The sequence below is a fragment of the Schistocerca cancellata genome, chromosome 3 (assembly GCF_023864275.1).
Source record: "Schistocerca cancellata isolate TAMUIC-IGC-003103 chromosome 3, iqSchCanc2.1, whole genome shotgun sequence".
In the NCBI taxonomy this organism is placed as follows: domain Eukaryota; kingdom Metazoa; phylum Arthropoda; class Insecta; order Orthoptera; family Acrididae; genus Schistocerca; species Schistocerca cancellata.
In genome coordinates this window covers 93474989-93487475 of record NC_064628.1, presented here as the reverse complement: position 1 = coordinate 93487475, position 12487 = coordinate 93474989, and the positions used below count along the sequence as shown (strand labels likewise).

General features: G+C 39.6%; 1 non-coding gene across 1 annotated transcript; it reads right to left on the bottom strand.

The window, feature by feature from the left end:
* Window positions 1-11591: 11591 nt before the first annotated feature.
* Window positions 11592-11666, bottom strand: Trnat-ugu (transfer RNA threonine (anticodon UGU)). Its single transcript has one exon. It is a non-coding gene; the product is annotated as a tRNA-Thr (tRNA).
* Between the last annotated feature and the right edge of the window lie 821 nt (window positions 11667-12487).

The window sequence follows — 12487 nt, the reverse complement described above, 5'->3', positions numbered from 1 at the left end:
GAGATGCAGACCCACTGTAGTCCTTGTAGAGATGGCCAGCAGCCATCTGTTGTGACTGTGCGGGTGCACAATCACCACTGAAGAGTCTTGCAGTTAATATAGCAAGTCCATAATCACCACTTGTGCACTCACAAAGTTTTTGGAATTGTCCTTAGAACCAGCAATGCTGTTATCCAGTCCCTTGCTGAATTATCAACATACGTGCAAACGCTAACAGTCCCTACTTCTCACATATTGTCCATATACTATGACCATCAGAAAAGTGTGCAGTGAAATGTAACTAACAAGTTAATAATATGATGAACTGGTATCAATTAAAATTTTATAACATAAGAATACAATTACAAAGGTACAAAATACATCATTAAAAACATAGTAATACAGATAACATTTGTAGTACAGGCTTTACAACAGAATAGAAATAAACATATACATCAGTGTTAAAGGAATTATGACATAAGTAAATACATAAAAGATCAGAATAACTTTTGAAACATCAACTTTACACATGAGCATTAAAACAAAACAGAATAAATAATGTCTAAACATCTTTACAAAGTACATAACAGATTATTAATGCAAATTATATTTGAGGATAACAGTATTCCTCATCATAGTGAATGTAGCTTAGTGTTAGAAGAAGAAAAAATTCTGTGAACCTACACAGAGACAGGAAGAAAACAAATACACAAGGGTACACAAACACATAGTGGGATAACACAAAAGGAAAGGACAGGGTTTGTTTTCAGTGTAACATTTGGTACTGCAGTCCAACCTAAGACTTCATTCCATAGATCTTTTGTCTTATTTCAACATTGGCTCTAGCCAAAAAAACATCCTATCCAAGCATGCTTTCTGTATTCTGTTCACATCCTCTTTCAAAAATAGTTTTTCTCCACTGTGCACTACTTTTTTGGCCAAACTACTTTCTTATAGCTTCTTAATGCATTTCTTCCAATTCATCATAGTTAGTTTCTTATATAGTGTACCCCCTCTTAAGCTAACTTAAATCTACTGAGCTCAGATATATATACCAAGGGATGAGGCAATGCAGCAGCATAAAACAATTAATACAAACAGCAATGACAAAAAATTCAACTTGGCAAAGCAAGCAGCAATATTACAACTAATATAAGGCAATGAGCAGCAAACAAGAAAAATAAATTAGTAGTAAAACAGGCTTAGCAGAGTAACACAAAGTCAAATTCAGTAACACTATGCCTGGCAAACAGCAGTAACTTATACCTAAACATGACAAAGCTCAAGCAGAAAAAATATTACAGTAAAAACAACAATGCAGAAAAGGGAAATGTCTATTCACATCTAAATGTTTATGTAATTAAAGTGGTGCACCACAAAAACTAATTCTACAAAAAATTACCAAGTACTCGAAAAGAAAATTATATATGCAGCTACTGTTATTAGTCCCTTCTTATTGTTCTTTCCATTCCAAAAGCTCCTTTTTCGAAGAATGTGGATCATAAAATAATTATTTAATAGATCTGTTGACAGAAAGTGTTCACATTAGCAAATGCATTTAAGTTTATTTTATAAAACCAATGCTGCAACACAGCTGGAAAACAGATATCAAATGAAATAAGCAATTATAAAAAGCAAAGTATAAAAATATCATTCAATATCTATGTGGCATTTCATAAGTCAGTAGCTCTCAACTCTCGTAGAAAGACACTTGTCATAATCAGGTGTGCAGATGTACGAATATTTCCCATCAATTCATAAGCATTTCAGTAATTAGCACAAAGTACGAGTAATCATATATTTTCAAGTAATCAGCGTGTCATATTTGCGATGCTTTCTACAAAGGAATGTCAATAGCGAGGTTAATGGTCTCTTTTTTTTTTTTTCCTCCACCTCTGCCTCTGAAAGGCGCACACACTAATGGCTTGTCCGCCGCTCGTGGTCTCGCGGTAGCGTTCTCACTACCCGAGCCCGGGGTCCCGGGTTCGATTCCCGGCGGGGTCAGGGATTTTCACCTGCCTCGAGATGACTGGGTGTTTGTGTTGTCCTCATCATTTGATCATCATCCAGGCAAGTGGCGAAATTGGACTGAGCAAAGATTGGGTAATTGTACGGGCGCTGATAACCACGCAGTTGAGCGCCCCACAAACCAAACATCATCATCCTCATCACACTAATGGCTTTCTTTTGTCAGAGGACTACCTCTCAGCTGGGCGCCCAAAACGCATTACGTCAAAGTCACTTACCTTTCTTACTGAAAATATTTATGACAGCAGTTTCCGCTACAGTGGCAGTCTCATATAAAAATATTTCACCGGTCGAGAATTTGTGTTGCAAATGTGTAGAAACAAAATCCTATGTATATAACAGTGTTCAAAACGTTTTCGTCGGCATTGTGATGCATTTACGCATATACACACATTTCATAACTCTTAAAGTACGATTCTTGGTTTCCAGCAACCTTATTCACAAACCAGAGTCCCTAACCACTACTCATTATTCCTTACCTTATTACATATATACATACTCGTCGACACTTCTTCAATATTTCATCACAACAGATATGTAGCATAATCAAATAACTCATATAGCATCAGCTTATTGATCATAAACATACCGCAACAGCATAATACACATAGTCATCGTAATAATAACATCAGAACACCTCAGTCAACTCTCAAAATCGTCGTAGCTTCCTCCAATAATTTCAAAACCTAAAAAAATTTCTCTGCTCATGTCAAAAGTGTCATTTGCCTCAAACGTACTTTAAAAATCGTGATCCCATACCAAATATATCATTCAAAGCTCTCATAATATCACAATGGGTCCGAAAAAGTATGAACAGTTCACAAAGTACAGAAAAAATACAATTTCGTAAGTGTGAAGTTATCCAACGGTGTAATTACGTAAACATCTGTCACTGCCGTAGTAAAAAATGTTTGTCTCTCTCAGTTAAATGATCAGATAGCTATGTAATTTATGTGTTAGAGGAATATGGTACCGATGTGTAAAGTTGTATAAGCAAATACCATATTAGCTAGGGCTCCTTGTGCTTGCCAAACACATGATACACAAAGTAAGCGTGTACCCCCCTGAGGATTAATGTAATTATACCCTCAGGTGTTACAGATTACAGCAATGGAATGAAATGTATCACGGAAAACTTTCTTTGTAATTCAAAAATCTTTAAAAATAAATGTTTTAAGTACAAAATTAATCACTGAAATGCGTGTCCTGTAGTGCTAAATGTGCGTCTTGTTGTAAGATAATCTCTGTGGAAGTGTCGTAGTTATTTTCCTCCGAAAGCTAAGTTCTGCAGAAGTCAATGTACTTACCTCATGATAAACAAAAGTGAAATGCTTTGCGTGTAGATATCTTAGTTATTACGCTTATTGTTGTGATGAAGAAATTACTGTGCTGTAACGTATTGTTGCGCTACGGAAAAGGCTGTCTCATTGTAGCTATACCACAAAAGTTACTACTAAAACAGGTTTTACTTTCCAGAATAATTCAGAAAAACTGTGCAGATATAAAACAGATACACCGCAAAAGCAACATTGTAAATTGTCAGTCATTAGTAACGTCGTGATATAATCGTGTAGCTGTCACATAAACTAACCACTGTGTCATCTGGTATCTCTCAGAAAGTACTTTAATTCAGAATGTATTTTCAAGTAAACCAAAATGTTGCCTTAAAATCTCATTAGCAGTACTGGTAAATGTTCTAAGTATGTGAGCCTTATAGTCGTTACGTAATCGTGCAACTAACAAGGAATAATGTACAAATAACAACACTGTGCCGTCTGTTCACTATAACAATGCAGTGGTAATTACTGTCTAAGTTCCCTAGGTTCTTGACTGGATAGTTAACTTTAAAACATTGTTACATGTTAACAGTTTCTCAGTGTGACAAATTGTACTAGTAGCGTGAAGTGAAAAGTTTTATGGCAAAGACTAAGTTAAAAAGCAGATTACCTCTCAATAAACGGTTTTACATGTGAAATGTGTTGTAAACCTTTACTCTTCCTAGTACACAGAGTTTCAACTTCAACGCAATTATCATGTGATATACGTCGGATTCTGTAAGGTCCACTGTAAACTAGAAAGAATTTGTGACTCAAGTGTTTCTTCTTATGTGACAATGAATGAGCTTTAATGAGAACTTTTTGACCAATATATAATTTCTTTGCATTTGCTTTACCGTGTAGTTTTCTCCTTTTGTCTGCTGCAGATTTTATATTTTTAAGAGCCAAATCAATTATGTCTTTGTGTCGAAGTTTACGTGTATTCGGGAAAGGTACAAGCTCTCTGATAGGCAAACATAAACAGCCTACTTACATAAAGAAAACATAAACAGCCTACTTACATAAAGAAAACATAAACAGCCTACTTACAATACTCATAACCAGTCACTTTCCTGGTACAGCATTTAGATAGGCGTTAATAAATTATTTATTTTCAAAATTCTCTCATAACATTATTTAATTGACGAGGAGAGCAGCATACATCTGTAAAATCAGAATAACTTCTCAATTTTTTGGATACAAATAAGATATGTGCAAAAAGTGATACATTGCTTTGAGTGTCCTGACAAATGTGAGACTTGGTACTTCGAACATTTGACATTTTCACTCTTCGTATGTTTATCAATTATCTGCCAGTAAACATGACAGATGGTTAAAAGTAAATTTTCTTGTCAAATAGCAAAAAATGATACTGTTTATGGGGAATGTGACGCAAATTATGTAGCTAAAGGCTTACCTGTACCACTTCAGAGAGCTGATTAATGTTTAACTGAGAAAAGAAAAACAAATAGTAAATGAAGTTTTTGACATAGAACTCTTGGGAAATAGAAATTTTATTGTCTCACGATTTTGAAAGAGTGAAATCGACAGTGTTACTTTCCTATTAGGGCTGATGGAACATATAAAGCATGCTTAGAAGTATCATGGTCATAATCTTGCTCATAAACTGAATGTTGCTGTCTCCACCACAAGAATGATCTCCACTCCTACTGACGTTGACTCCAGAAGGTTTGTTTAATACATTTACTTCCATCCTGTCATATCCTATGACATCATAGTGTGGGAAAACAATGCACTCGTCTAGGGCTGCCAGACCGAATTGCGGCTTCGCTTTGTGAACTTAGTATAGGGTTTGCTCAGGTACCACAGAATTCTAACTATGCCATCCCTGTGCATATTCTTCATCATGTGGCGTGTTGTTAACAGCACTGCTTCAATCAGAAGAAAATTCAATGAAAATCAGACAGTAAAGCGGTTAACTCCTGCAGAACACTTACTGATGCGTAGTACAGGAAGGGGTGGACTGTTCAGCACGTTTCATTTACAATAACCTTTCAACAGAACTAGAAATGTGGAATGATAACCCCAAGTCTCCAAATCTAATTTATAAAGTAAGAAACCGCTTCAGTGTTACATACAAAGTTTATGAATGAAACACACATAACACTGGTGTAATATTCAACAGTATTTGTTATTTGTTACACGAACCGGTTTTCGGATATTGCGCCATTATCAGGTACGAAGAGAAGTATGTGGTGCAATGAAATTTTGTTGAATAAATATTTTGAAGTAGTGTATCTATTGGTATTAACATTTACGCAGATTAAAATGTTAATGTTACAATTAGGAATAAAACAAGAGGATTATTTCAGTGTAAATGTGATGTAAGATAATGTAACTTAGATAAAATATGAGACACATCAATTAATGATCTATAGGCAAATTACAACAACTGTACATAGAAGAAAATAACATAACAATAAACTTCGGTGACATGTTCCAAAGATGTGGGTGAACAAAATAATCGTATCTTGAATAGGTCCTAAATTACAAACAGATAAGATTTAATACTCCACGTAATTTCGCGATTGCAGTCGGATAACGCCTACTTGTTGCCACGATATTTCCGTTAACAATCACCTTAAAGCCATTGCTTTGCACTGGAGTTTGCTAGTTCAGATCACTAAACTTATATCAAAAATTAGCGCGGAGAGGCATGCACAAGGACAGCCGCTACATGAGCGATCTCTGTCGAGTTAAGCGAACTTTTCGATAACTGTTCCATCTATGGCGTGCAGGCGTATGCATATTGTGATAGGAGGGCTATTCGGAAAGTGAGGAACGATAGGTCACGAAATGGAAACCACAGTGAAAATCAAAACTGTTTTATTTGCAGCGGTCTGAGTTAGACATCTGTCGTAGCGTTGTACCAACTTTTCAGTTCCATCGTTGCAGGAGATGTTTTCCGACAATTTTCTACACTGGACTGCAGCTCTTTGTCTGTGTCAAAATATTGTCTTCATAGCCAGCTGTTCATTTCAGAAGAGATGAACCTCAGGGGTAGCCAATTACGGTCTGTAGTGTGGGTGATCAAACACTTTCCATCGAAAATGTTGCAGTAGCATCTTCGTTGCTCCTGCAGAGTGCGGCAGAGAATTGTCGTGTAGAACGAAATGTATGACAGTTATGTTATGTGTATTTCATAGCTTCAGGCGAAATATTTCGCCGGGACCTCATACTTGGTGGGAGACGTTAATTTCTAGCCATCCATACGTTCTCACTGTGAGCTCCGTCCGCCCCCAGTAGCTGAATGGTCAGCGTGACCGATTGTCAATCCTCTGGGCCTGGGTTCGATTCCCAGCTGGGTTGACGAATTTTCTTCGCCCAGTGACTGGGTGTTGTGCTGTCATCATCATCATCATCATCATCCTATCATCCTCGTCGACTACAGGTCGCCGACGTGGCGTCAAATTGAAAGACCGGTACCTGGCGAACGGTCTGCGCGACGGGTGGCCTAGCCATACGATTAAATAAATAAATAAATAAATAGAACTGTGAATTCAGAACTGAAAAGAGCGACATGAAGCGATCGATGGGCGTACTAGACACAATGCCCAACGCATCTGTGCAAAGATGGTTCAAATGGCTCTGGGCACTATGGGACTTAACATCTGAGGTCATCAGTCCCCTAGAAAACCTAACTAACCTAAGTACATCACACACATCCATGCCCGAGGCAGGATTCGAACCTGCGACCGTAGTGGTCGAGCGGTTCCAGACTGTAGCGCCGAGAACCGCACGGCCACTCCGGCCGGCAGTGACTTAGGACCTATTAAAGACAAAATTATTTTGTTCTACCACATCTTTGGAATTTGACACCAAAGTTTATTGTTCAATTATTTTCATCTATGTACAATTCTCGCAATCTGTCTGTAGTTCGTAGTTGATGAGTCACATATTACATCTTAGATAAATAATCTTACATCACATTTAGACTGACATAATACTCTCGTTTTATTCCTAATAGTAACATCAACATTTTTATCCTTGGAACTGTAGATACTCTATAGAAGCACTAGTTTAAAAAATTTGATCGAACAAAATTTCACACCACCTCATACCTACGAGGGCTGTCCAGAAAGTAAGTTACGATCGGTCGCGAAATGGAAACGACTATGAAAATCCGATAAAGCTTTGCAAAGATGCGTTGTGCAGTGTCTCTAGTATGACTCTAGGTAGAATTATGCCACTCTTTTCATTCCTGAGCTCTTAGTGAGCGCGTAAAGATGTTATAGAAAATAGTGTCTCCCGCCAAGTACGAGGACCTGGTGAGAATTTTCCCCTGAAGCTATGCAACCAACATTACATAACTGTCGTGCGGTTTCTTCTTCAAGACAATTCTCAGCCTCATACTGCAGGGGCAATGAAGATGTTCCTGCATCGTTTCAATTGGAAATGTTTGGTTACCCACAATACAGCCCGTAATTGTCTCCCACTGAGTTTCATCTCTGCTCAAACGAACCGCTGGCTATGAAGACAACATTTTGGCACAGACAACGAGCTTTAGGCCAGAGTAGAGAATTGGCGGAAAGCACTGGCGGCTGCCTTCTATGATGAGGGTATTGGAAAGTTGGTACAACGCTACGACGAATGTCTGAGTCAGAACGGCAACTACGTAGAGAAGTAGCTGAAAGGTGTAGCTAACTGTTACAAATGAAACACATCTGATTTTCACTGTGATTTTCATTTCACGATCAATCGTAACTTACTTTCTGGACAGCCCTCGTATCTTTGTACCCGATGATGGCGTAACACCCGAAAACTGGTTTGTGTAACAAGTAGTAAATATTATAGAACATCATTAGTAATGTGTAACGTATTCTACCAAGAACCGATGGAAGAGTCAATCAATGCTACGAAGTTTTATTTATTATCTGTCTTTTATAGGTATCAAAGGCTACCTTTCTCTTACTTGTGGTTCTTCAACGTACGTATTTATCACTCAGTGTAAACCCCTGGGCCAGTCAGCCCCTTTTTTCAGGTCATTTCCTACTATTGTCCACGATTTTTACTCTCGTTTTATTCCTAATAGTAACATCAACATTTTAATCCTTGGAACTGTAGATACTCTATAGAAGCACTAGTTTAAAAAATTTGATCCAACAAAATTTCACACCACCTCATTCATACCTGTCTTTGTATCCGATGATGGCGTAACACCTGAAAACTGGTTCGTGTAACAAGTAGTAAATATTATAGAACATCATTCTTAATGTGTAACATATTCTACCAAGAACCGATGGAAGAGTCAATCAATGCTACGAAGTTTTATTTATTATCTGTCTTTTATAGGTATAAAAGGCTACCTTTCTCTTACTTGTGGTTGTTCAACGTACGTATATCTCACTCAATGTAAACCCATGGGCCATCCAGCCCATTTTTTCAGGTCATTTCCTGCTATCGTCCACGATTTTTACTGGTTTATGTGCTCGGCGTATGACTCGCCCCGCCTCCCTAGCCCCTCTGCAAATCGAACGGCACAGTTCGTTGCTGGCCTCGGTACATACACCGCTGACTGCTCGTAGCGTAAGTGATGTTTACATTTGCTCCTTGTACGGTATTTCGCCTTCCGGCCTCTGGCCACTGAATGGGTTGTAGTTTTCGGTTTCTTACACATGGGAGAGCACAGGCTTAACTCTCCACACTGACTAGCCCGGCCGCCATGCATGTCTGATTGTTTTCAATTAAGCGAGCATGGCAGCTTTCTGCGGATTTTCTCGTTTCTTGTAATTCCTTGCACAGTCTTTATAACCAGCCATCCCCTCTTATATTTATAGCTGTTAGGACCTGAGGATGGAGGTGTAACGCTCCAGAACCGGTCGTGCACTTAAACAAATAAATCTTCATTACAGCTGAAACGGGTTCTTACTTTACGAATATGTTACTCAGTTGCGGATGTCCTCTGCATCAAGTACTTTCTTCTTACAAATCTAAGTTGAAAGCTTCCATGTGGCACACTCCTATTCAGTACTGGAGTTATGAATTTTTCACTGCAATCTGTAATTTTTTCCCGTTCTCTTTCACACTTTTTTCCCGTTTAGTTGATTCCTTTGTTTATAAATTTTTTTATCATAACTCTATAAACTGTGTACAGGTTCGTTCCATTACCAAAGAACTTATGCTCGATTGTTCCTTGGAGTCTGACACATAAGTACAAAAACCTTTGTAGCAAATTACACCCTCGGTGAACCTCCACCGCCACCAACACAGTTGTTTTGTAGTTGTGGACGGCAAGAGGTTCCACTAGGGTCCTTACAGAGTTACGACACATGTGGTTTTCTGAGATCCTGGAAGAAACATTGCCGAACTAGGCGCTACTCGGGAATGTTGTTAAAGAACCGCTCTTGGTATGTTTTTTGTCGTGGAACAAGAAGGTGTTATTCAAGACCAACAATAGCTACTGACATGTTATTCGATTAGCTGGACTCAAAATCCGAGCCGACCACGAAATGAAACACTATGCCAAGGCCAAGAATTCACAGGATGCAAGGAAGACCACATATTGCAGAGTACTCCTACTTACATATCCTGAAATCTCACATGCATAGCGTGGTAATCACATGACAGATGATGACACCAACACACTGCTCACCGTTCGGTAACATTATGCACTAAAACACGTCCCGCGAAGGTCTATCTGCTACCTTTTCATTTGACGCAAAATCATGAATAATTAAGGCCTAGGATGAAAACCGTGAGACTACCATTAATTGAAAGGGCCTATTAATGTAATGATATGAAGGTTTGTGATAGCTTGTTCTTTTGATTAAGTTCTTTTGCTTAAAAATAAATCTCTACTTTTTCATTACCATCACGTTAGCTGTGGTAAGAATGAATATGTCACTTAAAAATAAAGAAACAGATATCGAAAAAAGTCTGGTTATACGTGTCCGGTGCATCATCATCTCAAATCCCTAATTCCTGTGGGAATCAAGAGATTTTCGTATCAATTGCTGGGGGCTTGGTTTGGTGGGAAGGAGCCCTCACAACGAGGTCAATAGTCTCATCGGATTAGGGAAGGACGGGAAAGGAAGTCGGCAGTGCCCTTTCAAAGGACCCATCCCGGCATTTGCCTGGAGCGATTTACGGAAATCACGGAAAACCTAAATCATGATGGCCGGACGCGGGATTGAACCGTCTTCCTCCCGAATGCGAGTCCAGTGTGCTAACAAGTGCGCCACCTCGCTCGGTCTATCAATTTTTATTTGCTAGGAAAGATAGTAGCGATTCCAGGTCATCCTGCCAAAATTAATCAACTACTAAATAATACTAGCTTTAAAAAAATTTGCTCTAATGAAATAAGTAATTTGTTAAATAATTCAGCTTAACTAAAAATAACGATCTCCATATGACGTAGAAGTCTTCACGTAACTTACAGAAATTCAGCCGGATGGTATTCTCGAAGACCTCCGATATCTCCGCAGGTGAACACCCCGTCATTTATAGGCACAACTAAATGAAAGAGTGCAAATTTACTTGGACGAGACTATGCCAACAAGGAATCAAAAGACAGCGTATGCAGAAAGACACTACGCACTATGAACAAGTACCACCACCTCAAAACCAAAGATGACCAACATCAGACGTTATTGACAGAGAAATATTAATCACCAAAGGGTAAGCAAGTAGCGTAAACTCTGTCTCTCTCTTGACTAACCAGGGTTAGGCAGTAGGATTCCAGATAGAATTTAAGGAAACATTTCTTTCTCTATTTATAAACTCACTTGTTAGCTCACCTAATAGCAGTACCCTAGCAGGTGGAAGTGCACGTCAGAATCTCTATGTTGTTACACACTGTCAAGTCACACTAATGTGACCACTGCCTATGTTCGACATCAGCGTTAATAACCACTCACAGACGGCAGCTGTAAGCACTAGCAGTGGAGGGTATATAGAGCGTGTCCTGGGGATGCTGAAACCAGTACAGACGTCGTTGTAATGTGGAAACGGAGCGGCTTATCTGACGTCAAAAAGGACTAGATCGTTGGCTTTGTGGCCAAGGGTGGAAGCATTTCCGAAACAAGCAAGTTTGTGAACAGTTAACGTGCCGCTGTCGTTAAACTATACCGTGCACGGCAAAACGGCGCTGTCCAAAACCGATGTCGAGGTAAATCAGGAACAACATGGGCCACAGTGACAGAAGATGCGTATGGGCGAATAGACGTGGAAACTGAAATGATAATTAAATGGACATCCTAGCTGCAAACAGGCGTTGATGTACTTCACTGGGGACATGTTGAAAATGTGTGCCCCGACCGGGACTCGAACCCGGGATCTCTTGCTTACATGGCAGAAGCTCTATCCATCTGAGCCACCGCGGGCACAGAGGATAGTGCGTCTGCAGGGACTTATCCCCTGCACGCTCCCCGTGAGATCCACATTCCCAACATGTCCACACCACTACATTCGTAGTGCGCCTAATAGATGTTTGCCCATCATACTAGCTGTTTGCAGCTAGGGTGTCCATTTAATTATCATTTCATTTCTAGCAAAGCTGCATGGTCATCCACGGTAACTGTTCTTTCGGGAACAGATACTACCGTCATATATAGTTAAAATATGGCTTCCCGGCCATTGACTTTCTTGTGCGAACGCACACGCTATGCCCGAACTCGTACGGGACTTGGTAGATTAATCTGCCACGAGTAATGAGTATGATGGGCAAACATCTATTAGGCGCACTACGAATGTAGTGGTGTGGACATGTTGGGAATATGGATCTCACGGGGAGCGTGCAAGGGATAAGTCCCTGCAGACGCACTATCCTCTGTGCCCGCGGTGGTTCAGATGGATAGAGCGTCTGCCATGTAAGCAGGAGATCCCTGGTTCGAGTCCAGGTCGGCGCACACATTTTCAACATGTCCCCAATGAAGTATATCAACGCCTGTTTGCAGCTAGGGTGTCCATTTAATTATCATTTCAGTTTGCACGTCTATTCGCCCATACGCATCTTCTGTCACTGTGGCCCACGTGATTTACCTCGACATCGGTTTTGGACAGCGCCGTTTTGCCGTGCACGGTATAGTTTAACGACAGCGGCACGTTAACTGTTTACAAACTTACTTGTTTCGGAAATGCTTCCACCCTTGGCCACAAAGCCAATGATCTAGTCCTTTTTGACGTCAGATAAACCGCTCCGTTCC